The sequence below is a fragment of the Mastomys coucha genome, unplaced genomic scaffold (assembly GCF_008632895.1).
Source record: "Mastomys coucha isolate ucsf_1 unplaced genomic scaffold, UCSF_Mcou_1 pScaffold13, whole genome shotgun sequence".
In the NCBI taxonomy this organism is placed as follows: domain Eukaryota; kingdom Metazoa; phylum Chordata; class Mammalia; order Rodentia; family Muridae; genus Mastomys; species Mastomys coucha.
The window spans coordinates 47,137,584-47,159,173 of NW_022196895.1; the positions used below are offsets into that span (position 1 = coordinate 47,137,584).

The 21,590-nt window shown below is 36.2% G+C and overlaps 1 protein-coding gene across 3 annotated transcripts in view; it reads left to right on the forward strand.

The window, feature by feature from the left end:
- Prr16 (proline rich 16) overlaps positions 1-21,590 on the forward strand; it is a 303,614-nt gene that overhangs the window by 170,013 nt on the left and 112,011 nt on the right. The gene's annotated exons all lie outside the window — the stretch shown is intronic.

The following is a 21,590-nucleotide window of genomic DNA, read 5'->3' on the forward strand; positions in this document are numbered from 1 at the left end:
CACACACACACACACACACACACACACTGAGAGAGCATATTCACTGATTTCAGAAAGCCAAAATCTGTGAATGAGCCACAGTGATTCCAGGATTGATTGCAGCAACGCAACAATTCTTAAAAACCAGTGGCTATCTGATTTTATTGTCTTTTATGTTAAATTTTATTATCCAATAGGTTATTTTTAATAATACTCAATAGATATTAAGATATTCCAGGTTTTCTTAGTTCTTTTAAGGTTACTGTCACTTGTTTTTGTATCTGATTGATAAATGGCAGTATTAAAATGTCCTGGTAATATATGTTATTTGACAGAATAGTGGTCTAAAGTTTGTAGCATTATTTTCTTTTCCATCTTCTGAGTTTGAATCCCAATGTTCCTTACAGACATGGATAAGAAACTGAATTCGCTTATACTCATACTCAAACAGCAGCTTGACTCAGTAATTCCCTTCCTGTCCTTGTGGCTAACTACCTAACACGCAGTTTCATATGAGTTAAAAGACTTATTTGGGCTCATCATTCTAGGTGCTCCAGTTGATCGTGATATAGAAATCATGTCAACTGGAATGAGCTTGGTGCCAGGCAGCAAGAGGCTTCTTTCTATCCCAGAGAACCAATATGCAGACATGGAATACAATGCTATAAATTTAAAAACATAAAAGAAGTCAACTAGAGGCTAAATTGCTCAAAGGTCACACCAAATGCTGTGGACCACCTGTTCAAACAAGTCAGCTTATGAGAATATTTTACATCAAAACCACATGAGCTATCCATAGCATATCTCCTCCTCATGTGGCTCAGGGGGCAGAGACATTATAAGAACCAACATTTATAGAGAATTGCTGCAAAAAAATTGTCTAACAGAGAAGGGGAAGTGTCTTCACTTAGGAGTGTTGGCAGTTAGTACCTTCTGGACAGGGAGACTCAATTTTTCTCAAGGAAGTAGCCATTGATAGGTTGATCTAGTGAATATCCCTACATGCTAACACTGTCTGTTCTCAGTGGACTATGAAAAGATGATATGAAATAAGGAATATGATATGTCAGGAGATGTTTGAGAAGAGTTAGATTAAGTTGTACGATGAAAATACAGTATCTGTACTATGAAATTTTTAAATAAGTATATATTTAAAAATAACAAATGGGTTGACATTCATGGGTCAAATGAGATAATGATAATGGAGGAAGGATGGTTCAGCTTTCAAACGTTTGATAGTGCACCACTGGTATGGATAACTTGATCCTTATCAGTTGAGTGAGGTTCTTATTGTCTAACACAGGCATCTTTAAACTCATAGTACTCTTGGCTCTGCCTTCCAAGTGATAGGAAGATAGATGGGTAGAACCAGACCTCACTCACTTTTTTTTTTTAAGATGACAAATATCATAGAAGAATTTTCCATTGCATCCTGGCTATTGGGCCTGCTCTTTGACATCTGAAAAGATAGCCATGTCTCCAAGCTGAGCCTCAGGGCTTCTTTCTGCACATGGGCTGCCTCTAGCACTGTTACATGCTCTGCTTGTGTTAGCTTGCTGCCTTGGATCGAGGAGAGCCTGAGACACAGATGACTGCTTCATTACTACTCTCATCCTAAATGTATGAAGCTAGCTTAAGGACAATATAAATATAGTCATGATTTACACAAAAAACATTTATTAAACATATAAGCATTCTATCTCTTATCCCCAAACGAAACTATTATTGTTATTCTTACATTTAAAATTGTTTCTTATAAACAGCCCATGTTAGCAACACATTTCAAATAAAGTGATATCAGTAGCAAAACATTCATTTAATGATTTCTTTCTTTTTAATATTTTTTATAGACATCACTGAAAAGAACTTTGAGCCCTTTCTGTTATGTTTTCTTAATAAAGAAGCTGCATTTGAATGATTTCACGTATTAGACACTTAAAATGTTCAAAGACTTTATGTTGTTAAGCAAGTGAATATATTTTGTAGGCATTGTATTTTTAACACATTTAAGAGAATGCTTTGAGCACATAGAATTTCTCAGAAGATATAACAGGCACATGGTACCAGTGATCTACATTTAACTATGTTCTTGTTTGGCACATTTGCCTAGGGACTTTCCTTTCCCAATTAAGCCGTGCAAATTAAGCTAAGCTCTGGATCTACTGGATCTCAGCCTGATCTCCACCATCTCTTCCCATTGCTTGTAATCCTTCCCATAAAGATTTCATGAAAGCACACTTGCTTTTGGAATTTACATAATCACCATAATGTCTAAATTTATTTGAAATAATGGTGGTGCTTTCATTGATTAAAAGAAAAGGATTGGAAATACTTTTCCATGTATAATATGACCCTCCCATGCTACCCAAGCATATTGTCAAATAATTTTTCTTTGTACCCCTGTCTAAAAGAATCCTCAAAAGTCTTTGTACTCTACATGCTTTCTGCTAGACAGTTATCTCCACACATGGAGTAATCATCAATTTTAAAGTTGTCTGAAATAATACACTGTCCAAATTATGTATATATTTGGACATTGAATACTTACCTTTTCTTCATCTGTTTTTCTCTCACCTTCTGGGTTGGTAAATTAAGGATTTGGTATCTCTTCTTGGGACTTGCATTTTGGCACTGCTATCTCTTTTGTTTTTGTACTTCATAGCATCTTTGCTGTTCATGACATCCTTGGGTCACACTTTCTCTCAAAACCTTTGTGTTCATTGCAGTGAGTCTTTTGTTATTTGATGTTGCCCTGGGAAAGTCCTATGCTAGCCTCACTTTTCTGGCTCACACTCTTTTTCCCTTTCTGCTTTGATGCCTGTTCTTGAAGTGCATGGTATTTCTTAGTGTCAACCAATCCCTAACAAACTCTGCTGAAGTACAATTCACAATATAAAGGGCAAACTGCAGGCGCTTCCTTCTTTTAGAAAAATTCACCCCTTGAATGCATTTTCATAACAGTGAAGTCTGCTTTACAAAGCATAGTATATATGATGAGGCTAGGAGTAGTCTCTGCGGTGTCTGTAATTTGTGCTAGTTAATCCTAAAGAAGACAATAGGCTTTGGTATTTGTGCTAAAGATTGCTACAAAGTGCAGTGTGATGCCAAGTGGCTATGCCTGTCTTGAAAGTTATTCTCCTTAGAGAACATAATACTGTACATGAGGTCCTATGTCCTCCAACAACTGATTTCAAACATATTTCAATGTCTTATAGTGAGATTTTATTATAAATGTAATTTATTAAAGCATATTGAGCTGGTGCTGAAAAGCTGACTCACCAGTTAAGAACACTGGATTTTCTTGCAGAGGACTCAATTCTCAGCACCTTAATGAAGTCTCAGAAATATTTGTAACTCCAGTTGCATGGGGAATTTTGATGCCGTCTTTTGGAGTCTGTGCACACCTCACACATGGTGCACAGATAATATAAGCAAACACACACACACACACACACACACACACACACACACACACACACAGAGAGAGAGAGAGAGAGAGAGAGAGAGAGAGAGAGAGAGAGATCAAACCCTGGAGAATTCTGCTATGTCCACAGAATGGCCAACAGACATTTGCAGAAATATGGACAGAGGTTGAAAGTACACATGTCCATCTGAATCTTCCACACTGGGGTGCAAAGACCTAAGGTGAGAGAGACAGAGGTGCTAAGCAATGGTCAGGACTTTGTGGTTAGGATTTAGTCCTTGTTCAGTGACACAGATTCTATGCTCAAAACTTGTTTTACAAGATTTTTTTTTAAATCAAACTATATTTTTCAGGCAGTCAGAACATAAATAATGGAGATATTTTAAATTGGTATATTAGCCTAAAATGATCCTTACTTAATCTTTACATATATATTGTATTTTACTACCAGCCAAAGCTCTGAAAGTGTTAAGGGCAGGCATTTCTGAAATCTCTGCCTATCCTTCTGGGGTTACAGTGATTATATCCTGCCCCCCTTCCCTTCATGTCTGTAATTGAATTTCAGATCGTGTCTATTCTCCTTTCTGCTGCTGGCGCTGTATTTGTTAGTTTGGAAATCGTGGCATTTTTAGATCTCAGTCCCATTCTTTGACTCTTCAATCCTTTTCTGTTTTCCTTTCTTCTGGCCTTTTATATGGTATTAATATTTCTCTAGCACAAACCCCCTCAGGAACTTTTTTTTGCCTTTTCTTCCAAACTGAACTCTTCAGGCACCAGTGCACTCTTTCTTCATTCCTTTTCTTTCCCACTTGCTACAGTTGTGGGGACCCAGTCATCTTCCCATTTATTTTCCTTTTTATTTGTGAGGTGAATAGCTCTCCTGTGAACTTGCAGGAGTGACAGGAGTGGCTTTTACTTAGCATGTTCCTGTCCTCTGTAAGACTGTCTTCAAAGTGAACCCAGCATGAAAATAACCTTGCTTTACATATCCCCACATTTCTATAGCTTAAAAGCCTGTGGGGAGGGTATGGGGCAGGTGGTGGAGGGGTCCTTTGTAAATCAGGGAAATGTGGCTTTCCAGGTCTTCCTTCTACCACATGCAGGGGATATGATGTACTGTGGCTCTAAGTAGGCCCAGAGTTTTTCTACATTGTTCGTTTTCTACATTGTAGTCTTTCATCAGCTACTCTGTGCCAGTCTGCTCATCCATAGCTTGTATTTCATTATTCATACAGACCATTTTTTCATAATAAATGCTCAGATTTCTGTTTTCTCACTAATGCCATTCTGAGAAATTAAAAGATCATTTAGAATCTATGCTGAACTTAGGTAGGCTCATTTTTCTTGATAAAAGTTTCAAATTTGAGATATCCAGTAGTACCTCTTTTCTATTTATATGTTTGCTATTTATTTTCTGTGTTATTTGGGATTTTCTTTCTAAGAAGGAAAATTCTAGTGGCCTCCATCATCCATTTCCTACAATTTTTAACATATCAAGATCTCTCATAAGTGGAAATAGTGCATACATGCCATTGGAAGGCTGGAGTGGTTAAAATGTTACAAGTTAAAAAGAAAAGTAATGACCTTGCCAGTCCCCTTCAGGGTACACTTCCTACTGTGGCTCCTGGTTTCTTTTATCATGGGCCCGAGGGATTCTAGTCTTCCCCTTGCTCTATTTAGTAAAATTTGCTCGTTGTCTAGCTCTTGTGCACTTGAAACTGAGGAAACATGGCTGAGGATGGAAAGCTTTGATTAGAAAATCAGGCTTTTCACTGTTAAAGTTGACATCTCTCCTCAAACTCTCCTGCCTCTGATGTACATATTCCTGCCAATGCCATGCAATGCCTTCTGCATATGCTGTTGAGACATGAATTTATTATTCTCTTGCTTTTGACAAGTGAGTCTGAGCTGTCTCCCAGCATCTTTGCATTCTGTATTAGGCAATTCTTTCAAATGGTTATAATGAAGAGTCTCTCAGTAATTTGCTTTCCTACTCTGTTCCAATCTACTGAGATGGACAGGAAGCTAATTTTCATTTAATAATGAAAAATATTTAAGTCAAGTTACTTTACTTTTGAAAATTAATCATTATGTCAAATTTATTATTTATCATATTATTATTTATTGAAGGATTAAAATTCATTATGCTCAGTGACACATACTCAGTGGTATGTATAGGAGAAAGCTGTATCAAGAATTATACTACTTCTCAACTGTCATAAGTCACTCGTGACATAAGACTTGAAAATAATGCCTGCTGACTTCACCCTCTTGCATACAATGATCATGCAAACATAAAGAAACTCTTGAGAGATAAATAAGCCAGATGTGGTAGCCCTCTTGTAATAAGTCTTGCAAAGCAGAGACAGAAAGTCACCAGTGCAAGCTACCTCGTAACATCAGGTTTGATTGAGAGACCCTGTCTCTGACTAATGTGGAGGAGTAGCTGAGGATGATTCTAACATCAACCTCTGGCCTTCATATGCATGCACATATACACACACACATGCAATAAATACAAATCCACACACGTTCACAACACACATGCTCATGAAAACGAAAACTCAGGAAAAGATCAGATGATACACTGGCCGATGAAAGGCACTGCATTACCTTACTGCTGGGGAAGGCTGAGGGGGTTGGTGGCCTGTTATTTTGAGTTTTGTTCAAGCATTCGTTTTAAATGGACCAGAAGAGGATAATTCTGTGGTGACTGCTCATCATGAGTCTTGTCCATTCAGCCATAGTTGCCAGAATGGAAGCCCCCTTGATGAACTCTTACACGTGACTTAGTTCCATCTGTCCAATCACTTCTAAGTGCACAGTTGTTTGAAAACTTAAATCTCATGCTTTCAGTTCTCAGCCTAACATGCTTCTCGTCCCTCAGCTCTTGCCAGCATGATGACATACCTCCTCCCTGTGTCTGTCAGCCCTGCTTCCTGAAGTGCTAGGAGGTGCTTTATCACGTTAATTAATTAATTCCATATATAAGGTTTCGACAAAAGTATTGTGTAAATTTGTAATTAAGTTGAGAAGTAATTAAGTTTTCTAGAAGTAACACTTCTAGAAAAAGTGCTAGCAAGTAGATTTTAGCACTAACCTGTGATGTTTAGTCCCATTAGCCTTGTTTAGTCTTGTTTCTCTCATCACGCTAAGAACCATATAGCTAATCATCCATATATTGCACTTTTTGTGAAATTTAAAATATATTTCCCATTGACTATTTCACAATATGGCATATTTTTGAATTTTTTTTATCTCAGTGATGATCTTAAATGCCATATCTGTTTATTGTCTTCAAAATTAGACCTTGTTTCATTAAAGCCAGTCTTGTTCAAAAAGATAGAACAATATTCTTGTATTCTGTGTTAAAAACATAATCATGTGTTAACTAATTTAAAGAATAAAGACTTTTGTAAATCACAGCAGATTATTTAAATTGTTGAGCACAAGAGGACTTTGACTTTTTATAAATATCTGAAACTGTGATTACAAGAAGAAAGATTGACAGAGCTGTTGAAGGTAAAGTATAAAATAAAATTGAGGGCCTTCAGTAGTATTACACTGCTTAACATGCGCCACAGAAATACTGGCTGTTGCCAGCACTCCATATTTTAATATATGAAAAAGTAAGTATAATGTGGGTTTACAACAGGAGCACATTAGAGTTTTTGTGCATTAACTGTGTTAACACTTGAAAAGGACTAAAAACATATTTTTTCCTTTCTTTTCCTTCATCACCTTATGGAGAACATACACATTTATAATTATTTCCAATACAGTTCTGCTAAAGCAAAACAAGGATAGGTTTTACTATAAAAACTATGTTCTCAGGAAAAAAAAATGTTGCATGTTGAAGCCTTTCAGAGATTTAGCAACAGAGTAGTGGTCATAAAAGATTAATTTTCAAAACCCTTTAGCAGATTTAAATGGCTCTTGGCTCTCTGTGATGAAGAATTTCATTGTTTCTCAAATTATGTTTAATTTATTTTTATAAACTATATCTGGAGTCCCTTGACAGTGAAGACAGATGCCAGGAAAGCCCACTTTATGAGAGCTCACATTCTAAATTTCCTCTTTCTCTTTCATCTCATATATTCTGGTTCATTAAATTCAACATGAAGTTATATTTTAAAATGAAAATCCCAATTCCCCATTATGAATGCTAGAACTGAGGTGCAGAAAGGGGATGTCACAATGCTTGAGAGCCCTTATTAATCAAGGATAATGTCCTCGTGCGCCTTCACACCAAGCACACTCCCATCATAACCGAGCATAAGCAGGTACTGTCAAGTAAGGGGATGACATTCTAAAGATGAGCTTCTCAAATGTTTCCACTAATGCAAAAATAATGCAATAAAACCTTCCCTCTTGCATCATTTTCCACTATTTTCATTGGGTTGGCGTATCATATTTCTAATGACTCGCTATATAGATCTTTTTACTTCCTTCATTTTCTGCAAATCCTAGATGCTCAAATCACCTATGCATGCACACACACATTGAGAGTCATCCTGTTATCTCTGGCAGAGGTAAAACTCTTTCGAGTAGTTTGAAGATCCCTGGTCACTTCTGTGTGTTGTTATCTGCATCTCTCTATCTTTTTGTCTTTATATGGTCCTTCATTTTTCTTCATGACTCTCTCTCTCTCTCTCTCTCTCTCTCTCTCTCTCTCTCTCTCTCTCTGTGTGTGTGTGTGTGTGTGTGTGTCTGTGTCTGTGTCTGTGTGTGTGTCTGTGTATATGTAGATATATATGCTTCAGGGAATTCTTTCAGTCTTTCCTTTACATGTACCGAAGTTCAGATATCTCAGATATCTTTCTCCTACTTCTTTCCTTATTTTTAAAATTAGTAAACCTGGAAAGTAGCACCCTAAAATGACCACCTTATTTTATCATTACACAATTGTTGAAAATCCAAATTATAGCCATGCCCCAACATTCCAACATCAATTTGAATAACACTGCTATTAATATCAACAATACTAAAAATAGTATTTGAAACTTTGGCTAATGCTATTATTTCTGCCATGAAATTATTTACTTGAGAAATCAAAAATATGATTTTTTTATTACCTTGAGAAGAAATTTAATATTCTACAGATAGATTCTAGGAAAATCAAACACATAGTTGTACAATTTACTAGTTTTTCTTTATAATAGTCACTAAACATTTTTTAAAAGATTTATTTATTTTATATATATGAGTATACTGTAGCTGTCTTCAGACTCACCAGAAGCGAGAATCAGCTCCCATTATAGATGGTTGTTAGTCACCATGTGGTTGCTGGGAATTGACCTCAGGACCTCTGGAAGAGTAGCCAGTGCTCTTAACATCTGAGCCATCTCTCTAGCCCCATCACTAAACATTTGTCTCAATAGAATATTCAAAATAGTATTGTTATACAGTAATTTTAATGCAATATAAACTGTTATTTTTTCACATCTATTTATCTATCAATTCACCTATCTATCTATCTATCTATCTATGCATTTATTTACATATCTATGAGTGTGTGTTATGGACATAACACAACTTGTAGGAGTCAGTTTCTGGGAACTGAATTTGGGTTGTCATCTTGGGGCATGTGCCTTGCCTTAGTTACTGCTCTACTGTTCTGACAACACACCATGATCACAGCAACTCTTTTACAAAAGAAAGAAAGCATTTAATCTGGCTCTTGCTCAAGAGCATGATGGTAGTTTGAGAGCAGATAGGAAGGCATGGCGCTGCAGAAGCAAACCGGAGATTTATATCCTGATCAATAGGCAACAGGCAGAGAGAGAGAGAGAGACTAGGCCTGGAACGAGCTTTTGAAATCTCAATACTGACACACCTCTCCAACGAGACTGTCCCTTCTAGTCATTCAAACCACCATACACTTTTACCTGCAGAACATTTTACCTTTAGGTGAACATCATTTTAATCATAAATACATTAGTAGTTTAATAATCTTGAAGAGTGAGTTACTTTAATTTTCATTTCAACATCCTTATTGCAGATTCATTTCAGAATGTATAATATGTTTTAAAGGTATACATGCCCCTTTTATTCTTTATCTATAAGGGGGAAAAAAAAACAAGAAAAAAGTGAGAGATTACATGGATTAGAAGCATAGTTTTACAGCCCAAATTTATTTCTCTGAAATTTATAGATGTATTCAGAACTGAGAAAAAAAAGAAAAAAAAAAAAGAAGAAGAAGCAGGTATTTTGTGGACACCTGGCTTTGCTATAGTATTTTGGCCTCTTTCATTTATTTTTAACATTTATGTATTTAGTATATACTCCTCATTCCATATCTAAAAGCATGGGATTCATTTTTAGGACAGTACACTTTCACAAGAAAAAATAAGAAGGCTCATTAAACAATCACTATATCATACAATGGTAAATATGAGGGAGGCATACACAAGAGTTCTAGCCCTGTGTAATGGGGTTGAATGTGATCAGGAGAATTGTTTGGAAGAACAAATAATATGGACTCTAATTAATTAAAGGCACCAGGAAGAGGAGGAAAGGATGGAGAGAGAGAGAGAGAGAGAGAGAGAGAGAGAGAGAGAGAGAGAGAGAGAGAGAGAGAGAGAGAGAGAGAGAGAGAGAATGAGTAGTGTGTGTGAGGGGTTAGGGGATCATTGAGTCATAATGAATCAGCCTAGATAAACAGATATAGAGAGTTTCCAGGGCCCATGTGGGAGCATAACATCATCTAATATCATTTTAACACTAGAGAAATAGAGAAATGAATGGCAAGAGCATAGAGTAATGCTGATTGACCAGGATTACTTGTATGTAACCCCAATCCTATAAGAACTAGTCTTGTCACTTTTTTCCTTCTTAAGATCAATGGAAAATACTACTTAAAGCTTTTTTAGGTGTGTGTGTGTGTAGTACATTTTAATAAATCTCTAGTGCAACATAAGGAACAGGTCAAATAGAAGTAAGAATTGATTAGGTGCAGACTATATTTTACTGGTGATGTTTGCAGAACTCCCCTCCCTTAATTGGGGCACTTTGTATAAATTTGAAAAAATAGTGGCAGCTTATTTTGTTTTTCATTTGCAGGTTTATAAATGCAATATGATAGAGATTGGTTACAAATTTCATGCAAGGGAAAGGATCATTCAGTATCCGGGAGAAACTGAAAATCAGATTACTATAGAACTGTCATTCAGATCAGGAAATCTGACCATGAAGGAAAACTGAAGACCCAAACACACCTAAGTACACAATCTACTCTCCTACTCTCTAGACCTACCAGGAGGAGACAGCAATAAAGGTCCTCAAAGTACATCTTAGATGAGCTGCTGTCTTTGTGCCTCACATTAAGATTGAGAGTGGCTCCTTAGAGGAAGAAAGTAGACTTTTTATCTTTAGAGGGCCATAAGGAGCTCTAAGGAGCTCACAGGGCTGCTTGGCTGGACATCACAAGCACTGTAGTAAACAGGGCCAAGGGAGGCAAATAAACTTTCCTAACTATGATACCAAAATATCTTCCCTGGAATGGAGTTACATCAATTCTGACTAGAATTGATACGAAAATTTTTTAAAATGTAATGCCAAAACTCACAATTGGTCAAAGTGTGGAGAATGTATTAGTGGAATGCTCAGCCACAGTAGAACATCTCTATTATTTTCCTCCCCGTGTTAAGGTTTTCTAAAGGAATGAAGCTGCTAGCATGTATACATCTATTAGAAGGGCACTTAGAAGATTGAGTGGGCAGCAGCAGCTCAGGTGATCCAACAATAGCTGACTCACACTGCAAGGCTGAAAATCCTGTAGTTGTTAAGCCCATGAGGCTGAATGTCTCAGCAGTTCAGGTGTAGTGGAGGTCTGAGGGATTCTGGGAGAGCGGCTGGTCATCAGTATGTATTGGAATCCTAAAGATGATGGTTCAAACATGAGGGATGAAATGTGACAGCAGCTGAACAGATGAACTTGCCAGTGAACTAAGGGCAAGCAGACAAGCAGTAAACATTCCATCTTTAGTGTCTTTTTATCTCAGCTTATACCTGAAAGCACCACCCACCTTCAGGGTAGGTCTTCCTACTTCAAATAATCTTTTCAAGAAAACTCACTGACAGGATGCCCAGCACCTTAAGTTTTAGTTGATAACAGATGCAGTGAAATTGATAACCAAGATATGCCTTCACATAACTAAGGCTCAGCATACCTTATGAAAGAGAGAATGGAATGATCCTAAGAGTCAGAGGTGGAACCCTTCAGGACATGATAGAATTTGTGCCTTCGTGAATTAAAGAAGCTGTGGTTGCTTGCACAAAAGTAAGGAGGTGAACATTTTTGCATGGAGGGCTGGAACTCTTGAGCCACCACCCCAATGGGTGATGTGAATTATTGATGTTTTTGGAGTAATGAAAGTCAATTTGCTATAACCATGTGGCTTTTGGTAAATTAACCAGATTCCAGTTATTGGCTTCATATACAGCAATATATGGGCATGGCAGATTGGTTTCTATATTATTATTATTATTACTATTATTATTATTATAGAAAGCACAACATGTAGGGAGAGGTAGGAATGCATTTGAAAGGAGTTAGTGGGAGGAGTAAGGAGTGAATATGATTAAAATACATAATATGAAGCATGTTATGGTAGTGCATGCCTTTAATACTGGAGCGCTAAAAACCCAAGGCAGCTGAATCTCTTGAGAATTTGAGGCCACCTTGTTCTATTCAGTGAATTCCAGACAAGCTGAGATTACATCATGAAAACATGTTTCATATATATATATATGTATATATGTATATATATGTGTGTATATACATATATATGTGTGTATGTATGTATATATATATGTATATATTCTTGAATGGTTTCCTTCATCTATATAATGTGATGTCATATATAAGCAATAAGGTAAAAGATGAGAATTATGTAATATAATTATATTACTATGAGACTTATGATGTTTTACAGTGGGAGAGAGATACTATGTTGTTGTGGACAGTGATGTCATAGTTCACTGGAAATACCTCAGTGACTGATTGGTCTACTGAATTAACAATGGAATGGTTTTGGAAATACACGTTGCTCTGGAAATCTGAAGATAGCTCTGTACTCCAAGGCTAGTTTAGTTGTCTTTTTGAGCCATTTCAGCATCTTTTTTTTTTTCATGCTTGTAACTGAGGTATTTCAGAGACCATGAAAGAGAGAGGCTCAAATCATCCTTGCCTTTTAAATGTCTTACAGATCCTTTCACATGAATAAATTTAAAAGCTAGACCAAATTGTGGAATAAATTAAATGTTTCCATTTGCTACATTTTTTCTAAGATAAGTACAATTTAGTGTAATTTGACCATTCACACTATAATTACTGGGCTTGCTCAGGCAGAAGAATCCCCGTGCCCTTTCTCAAACGTGCTGTCATCTAGCAGCCAAATACAAAGTTGTAATGAAGAACTATTTACTTTAATCCCTACAGTAGATCATTTGGGCAAATAGAAATAGACCATGTGAGTTATGACTATAAATGGAAGGCAGATTAGTTTTCCATATTAGTGATGGAGAACACTCAAGGGTGTCTCTTGCTTGCTTCTTTTTCCTGCTTACATTCCATCCCTCACAGGATGAACCAAACGCTGTGTCAATCAGCATTTGAGCTCAGTAGTAACAGTGACTGGGCCAGGGGCATATAGCTATTCTTCTTCTTACATAGGCTTCTTTTAACAATACTTCCTTTGGCTCATATTCATTTTTCCTTACAGATTATTTTTCTATAGACAGTAACACCTTAAAGTAGCTGTTTTTATAAACACTCCTAAGTATTTCTGAATCAATAAATTTTGTTAAAATCTCAATTAGAGATAAGTTGTCTTTTTTTTTTTTGTAGTGCAAATACTTGTGGTTGAGAACTGTTGATAAGTGATTCCAGAGAAAGATTCATACAAATTAAAAATTTAAGATAATTAGAAGACACACTTAACCCTCAAATCACTTGACACCCCAAGGAGTGGGGAGGTCTGGTGAGGTGGCGATGGAGAAGTTGGGACATCATCTTGGAGACTGGGGAGAAGGTATGGGATGAGGAAAAGCCAGAGGGTAGACTAGGAGAGTGATAATGACTAAAATTTAAAAAAAAAAAATTAAAAAATAATTTAAAAAAGGTAATTAACCTCTATGCTTTGTGACTTTAATTAACTAAGATGAATAGTATTCAGAAAAAGTCTAGATACATTTAGTTATATTTAAAGACAAATGTATGTTTCAGTTCTCTCAGTCTGTTGGAAGTTGGACTGAAACTATCTTTACCAGAAGCTGTGGGACAAGTCTGTGCTTAAGTCAACAGGGAGGGAGTTCCTCATGTCTGATCAGGCCTCCACCTGCCTTCTCTTCCATATCCATCTCTCTGAGCCATATGGTATTAGTGGGTCAGAGAACCTTAAAATGAGACATAAACCCTGAAATCAAGATAAGGATAGGATAAGTCTGGATCTCTATTTCATTTCTTCACTAAGTAAATTGTTATTTAATATCTCAGTGTGAAATCACTGCACTGTGCCAGACACAAGAGAAAGTTAGCCTGAAAGGAGCACATAAAAACATAGTTCCAGTATATGAGATGAGGGACGGCGTGTGGGAAAGAAATCCAGACATTTTGTGTTTTGTGTTTATCTACTTTTACTTCTGTGATTTCCATTAAGGTCTTACTTTGGGTCTTGTATTTAACAGCTGTATGAATAATATATACAGAGTATCTTTCCTTTTATTGATATGTTTTACCTGGTGATATATTTTATAAAGATGATTTCTGTCTATTGTATCATATACTTTAAGCATATTCATCATGTGTATCCTCTTCATTCCTTGACTCTTTCCCTTACTCTCTCAATGATCACTATTTTCATCTGTCCTTCTTAATTGTCTTATATCATTCATATATATATATATACATATATATATACAAAATCTAATATTCACAAAAGAAGTGAAGGACATATTTGTCTTTGTGGATCTGACTTATTTAATATAATGATGCTCTCTCACATATATTCTTCGCAAAGGGCATGATTGTTATACATTATGGCTAAATAAGAATCTATTTTGAACAGGCAGTACATTCTCATAACCATTCATCTCTTGGTGGGTATCAAGGTTGAAACCATATCCTGACGTACAAAGAGCTCCATGATAGGTATGTATATGCTATATCTCTGTGGCTTGTTGACTCAAAGTCCTGTAGAAATACACCAAGGAGTGGTATAGCTGCAGCATAGTGAAGTTCTATTTTTAGTTTTTAACTCCATACTGATTTACACACTGACTAGAGAAGTTTTTGTTCCCTGAATGAGTTTATAAAAGTTCCCTTTGTCCACAACCTCACCAGTACCTATTGCTTGTTTTCTTAATGATAGCTATTCTGGTTCTAGTGAAATATAATCTCAACCTATTTTTAATTTGCACCTGCTTTGCATCTGCTTTCCTTGTCTTGTTCTTGATTTCAGTAGGAATGCTTTAAGGCATTCCCCTAGTTGTATAGTGTTGGCTGTAGACTTCCCAATGGTAGCTTTACTATTTGAGTGATATATTTATGCTCCTAGATTCTCTGGAACTTCTATGACTAAGGATGCCATCCACACTTTGTTCTGTGGTTTCTTTGCCATCTACTGAAATTATCAAGAGGACTGGAATCTAGTAATGTGATGCATTATATCTTTATTTCTAGTTTAATTTTGATATGGCTCAATTTTGATACATCACTTTCTTCTAAATTTTATAATTTATTGGGCTATATATTTTCCACATATACCCTAATGATGCTTTGAATCTCACTGGTGTTTGTGGTATGTGTACCCACTCCCAATGTTACTGATTTGAGTCTTCTCTCATTGTCTTGTGGTTAATCTAACTAAATTTTCTGTCTTGATTTCTTTTATAAGAGTCACTGTCTTGCTTCATTGAGCCTACATATTACTCCTTTATATACATTTTATTAACTTGTTCCCTGATCTTATTATTTGTCTTTATATTATTATTGTTTTTCTAAGACATTGAAGTATATTTTATATTTTTTTAAATTTATTTTAAAAATATAGAATTCTAGTTATAAAATTTTGTCTAAGACAATTTTTATTATATCCTGCAGCTTCTTGCATGTTGTTTTTAATGGTTCATTTAATTCTCTTATTTTTACATTTTTAAAGTAACTCATCCATCATCCAGTAGTCTGTGATTCAATCTTCTTGATATGAGTACTTTGAAGTACGTTTTGCTGTCAGTGCCTACTGCCATGCTTTGCAGAGCTTTGAACTTGACCTGGGTCAGACAACAAGGGGATGAAGAAAGGAGAGACACACATAGCAAATCACTGAGAATGGGGGTACTGTGTGCTCTGATGGAGATTCACTAGCATCCTGACGGTCAGGCTATTTATTATATACTACTGAGCAAGGTGGTGAACTTCTTGAACATTGCTGTGCTAGGAGGCAGGTTTATTGCACACCTTTGAAGAAGAAGGAAGTCAGTTAGCCAATCTCCGTTGGTGATCTCTGTAGGAAGCAGGTACTGCTTGCAGTTGTCAGGAGGTAGAGCCTGCAGTTGATAGTTACTGTGCACTAGTATCATTTGGAGAGGAATCCCTCCTAACATCAATACTCATACCAGAGGGATGCTTTGCCATCTGTCTACTTGTTTGTTGTTTAGTTTGGAGTTCTCAACAATAACCACTCTGAGTGGAGTGAGATAGTTTCTCAGTATAGTTTAGAGTTTCATTTCTCAGTGCCTTTTTATGTGATATTGTATGCTTGTGTTTCTTTGAGAAGTATCTTTTTGGATAATTTTCTACCTTTGGTTGAGCTACTTGATTTCATTATTTCTTTTTTCTTTTATATTTTATCTTCCAATTTCTTGGAAATAAATAACTGGTCATACAGCTTCCATTATATACACTGACTCTTAACCTTGTTGAGTGGTATTACCACTTTTTGTTACACAGAAGTTTTGTAAACTGGATGTAATCCCATGTCAATCATTAATTTAATTTACTGAGCTTTTAGACTCTTACAAGGAGGTCATTGCTTATGTAAATACCTTGATGTGTTTCTCTTGTTTGTACTGCCACCATTTTCAGAGCATCTGGCCATATTAAGCTCTTTAATCCATTTTGAGTTGAGTTTTTATGGAAGAAGGGATATAAATGTTTTCTAATCCTCTACATGTTAATACTTAGTTTTCCTAACACCAATTTGATGAAGACTTGGTATTGCTCTAAGGTATGTTTTTGGTAACTTTGGCTAAGCACAAATATACAGATTTCTTTTCTGGGTTCTTAGTCCCATTCTAGTTGTCTCTTTGTCTGCTTTGGAACAATATTCTACTGTATGTTTTGCCAAACTCTGTAGTGCTCTTTGACATAAGGTGTTTTGTACACTCAACATTGTTCCTTTTGCTCAGTGTTACCTTGGATAATCACAGATGTTTGTGTTTTCAAATGAATTACAGGATTTTTTTTTTCTAGATCTGTGAACAGTGTTATTGGTAATTAGATGAGAGGTTGCTTTAAATCTGCAGGAAGTCTTTTTATAGTATGGATATTCTAACAACATTAATTGTCCTGATGCTAAATCTTGGGAGGATATCATGCTGCCTTTGAGACTTTCAACACGGTTTAGATTTCCCATCATTTGGGTATTAGTGTGTGCATGCATGGTCATGTATGTATGCACATATGTGGGTATGGAAGCCAAAGGGTAATGCTTTATCTTATTTCTTGAGACAGTGTCTCAAATAATTCAGCTAAGGCAGCTAGAGCCTTTATATGTGGATGGGTCACTAAAAGATTAAACTCAGAGCATAATGCTTGTGTGTGAAGCACATTACCAACTGAGCTATATCTCTCAAACAATCCTATCACTTTCTATTCATCACAGAGGTCATTCTTTGTTTCTTAGCATGTAGTATTTTCTTTGCTGACCTGACTCTTCTTGTTTACTAATTTTACAAAGAGAAACTCTTTTCTGCAGTCTTGCTAGCTTCACTTAGTGAATCCATTTGTTATCTTCTCTGTTTATTTAATCAGTCAGTTACTAATGGGTATTTAGGTTATGTTTAATTTTTTCACTTATATATTTATTTGCATATGTATATATTTTGAACTATATAACAAGTCTATAAAAACAAACAAAAAGCCTGCAGGAAAATTGTATGGGTTTCCATACCTATTAACATCTGTTAGTTTCCCTGGAGTAGGCTGGAGTTTGTTCATAAAAAAGCTATACCCAAGATCTGCAGCTTACTTAATTTGTATGATATTTATAACAGTCTTGTACACTGATTTTATATCTGTTAGCAATGTACAAGTTTCCCATGTACTCAAATCACAACCAACAATTTACTTTATAAATTGTATCTTCTCTGACAGTAAATGTTGCATCATTTTTTCTTTGTTATAAAATTCCTCAATTTCTACTAAGATAGAGAGTTTTATAGACTTAAAATTAGGTATGCATCCTTATGTAAATTACTTGATTATAAGCTTTTCTCCCCAACTTTTTTTTTTTTTTTTTTTTTTTTTTTTTTTTTTTTTTTTTTGAGACAGGGATTCTCTGTGTAGTCCTAGCTGTCCTGGAACTCACTCTATAAACCAGGCTGGCCTCGAACTCAGAAATCCGCCTGTCTCTGCCTCCCAAGTACTGGGATTAAAGGAGTGCACCACCACTGCCTAGCAGCTCCCCCAATTTTCTTATGTGGATATGACAGGGATTTTTTTTCATTAATTTATTTACCTGTTTGCTTTGAAGCTATGATATTTCTTTCTTTATGAAAGACTTAGAGTTTGAATTGTTTCGTTTATGTGTTTATCAAAGAGTGTACTGAGGTCATGATGCTTATTTCTTTATGAAGGACTTGAGTATGCTATTCGTATACATAACCAGCCTTAGCTGTGAAATTCCCTACTCTTCATTAAGGAGTAAGATCCACTTCTCTCAGTATAACACAAAATTAAACTATAATAAAATTCTAATTGTTTTCATTCAGTATCATGTGCATTTGTAAATTTTCTTGAGGTATTTATAGTTTGTGTAAATATCTGATGTCTACCTATTTTTAATTTATTAATTTTTGGTATCAAAAATAATAGTGTTCATTATTCTATTTTCAAACTTATCCCATTGTATGCTTTCTCTTCCCCCTTTCCTTTTTTTCTGATTAATGTATTAATTCACTTTACATCCTGATTACAGCACCCCAATCCTCCCCACATCCTTTCCCATTCACCTCTGAGAATTGAGTGGTCCCTCCAGGGGAACCAACCCACCCTGGCACCTCAAGTTACTACAGGACTAGGCACAACCCCTCCCACTAAAGCCAGACAAGACAGCCCTGTTGGGTGAGCAGGATCCATAGTCAGGCAACAGTAAGGGTAAGCTCCCACTCAAGTTGTTGTGAGACCTACATAGGGCCAAGTTGCATGTCTGCTATATGTGTGCTGAGGGGGCATAAGTCCAACCCTTGTATAAACTTCATTAGTGGTTCAGTCTCAGGGAGTCCCCAAGGCTCCAAGTTAGTTAATTCCTTTGACCATCTTGTGGAGTCCGTATTCCCTCTGGATTCCCCGTTTCCTCCCCCAAATCATCTACAAGACTTTCTTAGTTCCTACTAATGTTTGGCTGTGGGTCTCTGCAGTTGTTTCCAACATCTGCTGGGTGGAGACTCTCAGAGGACAGTTATGCTAGGCACCTGTTTATGACTCTAGTTTGACAGATATAAACATATATAATCTGAAGCATCAAGGAAGTTGAAGGAGGAAGGCAGGTCTGCAATGTGTCCATATAGATCTTCTGAGGGTAACGAAGCACACCCCTCCCTAAAATTTGGACTGAAGTTGGTAATAAAGTTACTCCTTATTACTCTTCCCTCCAATTGGACATAAAGATAGATGGTAATAATTACTCTTTATTACTACCTCTTAATTCCCCCTTCTCTGTTACTGGGTCTCCTAGTCTCCCAAAATAGTCCTTTCATGTTATAATTGCTTAATTTTATGGTCTATAATCCTTGATGTCTTTTTGTTTCCCATAAATGTCTTTTGTATTTTGGTGTCCTATAGTTTCACTGTTGTATATTAAGAAAGGATTTATATTTTTCTGTTTGAAACTACTATGTAATTTTGCTAGAATGTACTTCTGTTATAAAATATATATTAAAACTGATTTTGAAACGTGTGGCAGTTTACTGCAACATTCTCCACAATGGAGCTGCTAGCTAACCCCCACCTCCTGTCTTGTACTGTCCTTCAGCAGCAAGGTCTCCGTTAGAGTTGCCCGTGCTCTGTGCTCTTTTTCAGAGGATCTTTCTTCAGGCTCTTTCTGAAAGCATGCTTGAATGATTTCTCTCCCACCCATTAGATCTGTCTGAAGTCTCAGGAAGGCTGCACCCACCCTATCTCAGAGGGTCTCAGACCCCTTGTAACATCTAACATGCTGTTGATCACTTGGAAGTCACACTTTTACTATTCATAGTCTATGGCCTCTAAGTCTATGTTAATGACAAGTGGTCCCACTAGGTTCTGTGGTCCATAGAAACAGTGTTCGTTTCTGCATTTTATTATGTGCATTAACAGTCATGCAGGAAATGAGAATGTAGAGACAGAGAGCAGCCAGGAATTATTACAACGTAAGGCTTGAGGCAGTAATTTTTCATCAGTTTCACGTTTTTCATAATAGATGAGGCTTTTGTTTTCGTTGCTGTAGAAATTTAACAGACCAAATTACCTCCACACTCCTATCCCTGCAGGGGAAAGAGAGCCCAGTCTCAATGAGCCAAGTTCATTTCTAACCTCTTACATCTATTAGCCATCTCATAACATCTCATAATTGCTTCATGTGTGACTAAGAACTAGAGAATGTATGTGTAACCATATGTCCCTTTAGGAGTAAGTTTCTTTTAGAATATTTATTTTAGAATTATTGAGCAAGTTCTAAAACCATGTCATGTATCTATCAGAGGGGGGAAATGCTTTTGCTTACGTTTGACTGAAAGAAACAATCCTCAAGGCATTTATTAATAAATGTTTCCTGGGCTCTGTAAGTGCTATCACTCTTTATAATTCTATAAGGGAAATAGTCTAATACCCCTTGGTCATTGAGAGTAGGCAGGGTCTACATGAAAAAATTGTATTTCAATATTAATGTTGCTATTAAAAATGTAATTCAAAATTATGTGATTACTTTGAATTTTTAAAAAAAGCATTCTGGTGATGATTTAATAAATTAAATTGACATAAATTTTCAAGAGGAGTAGAAACTCTTAAATAAATATTGACTCCTGAACTTAGATTTTTTTTTTTTTTAGATTTGTGAATATTGATTTGGTGGTGGAGCATTTCCTAAAGAAATATTACTGTGTACAAATGTTCTGTGGTGGGAAGTAAGTTTGCAATTATGAGATTTAAAAAGAAGGTCTAAAAGACATAGTGAAAAGAAAAACAAAAGAGAAAATATTTGGAGTTAAGGGTCTGGAGGACTTTTTTTTTTAGACTTACAAGTTCAGTTTTATGGTAGAACCTTTTGAATTGAAACAAAACTTTGATATCTACAAAGATCACTCTCAAGAACTACAGGATGGAGTAACAAAAACCTACCACAAAAGCACAAAATATTTTAAGTAAACATTATGATTTCTTGCTTGGGGGGGGGAGATGTCTTACTTAGGGTTTCTATTGATGTGAAAAGACATCATGACCTCAGAAACTCTAACAAGGAAACATTTCATTAGGGCGGTCTTATAGTACAAAGCTTTAGTCCATTATCATCATGACAGGAAGCCAGGAGCCACACATACACAGACATAGTACTAGAGGGGTAGCCAAGAGTACATCCAGATCTACAGGCATCAGGAAGAGAGAGTGAGAGAGACGCTGGATCTGGCTTGTGCATCTGAGACCTCATAGCCCACAATTAGCTACACACTTCCTCCAACAAAGCTACACCTAACAAGGCCACATCTAACAGTGCCATTCACAATGGGCCTATGGGGGCTGCTTTCATTCAAACCGCCACAGAGGCCAACATAGGACAGTCATTTTGTTAAAAGTACGGCCATTATCCAAGTTGTTCATATTTATTTTTCAGCATGGAAGTGATGTCTTGTAACTTTCTAAATGCTAAGCTGATCTGATTTTGCTCTTTTATTTTTAAACATTGGTTATCACTATTTTTTTTTTTTTTTT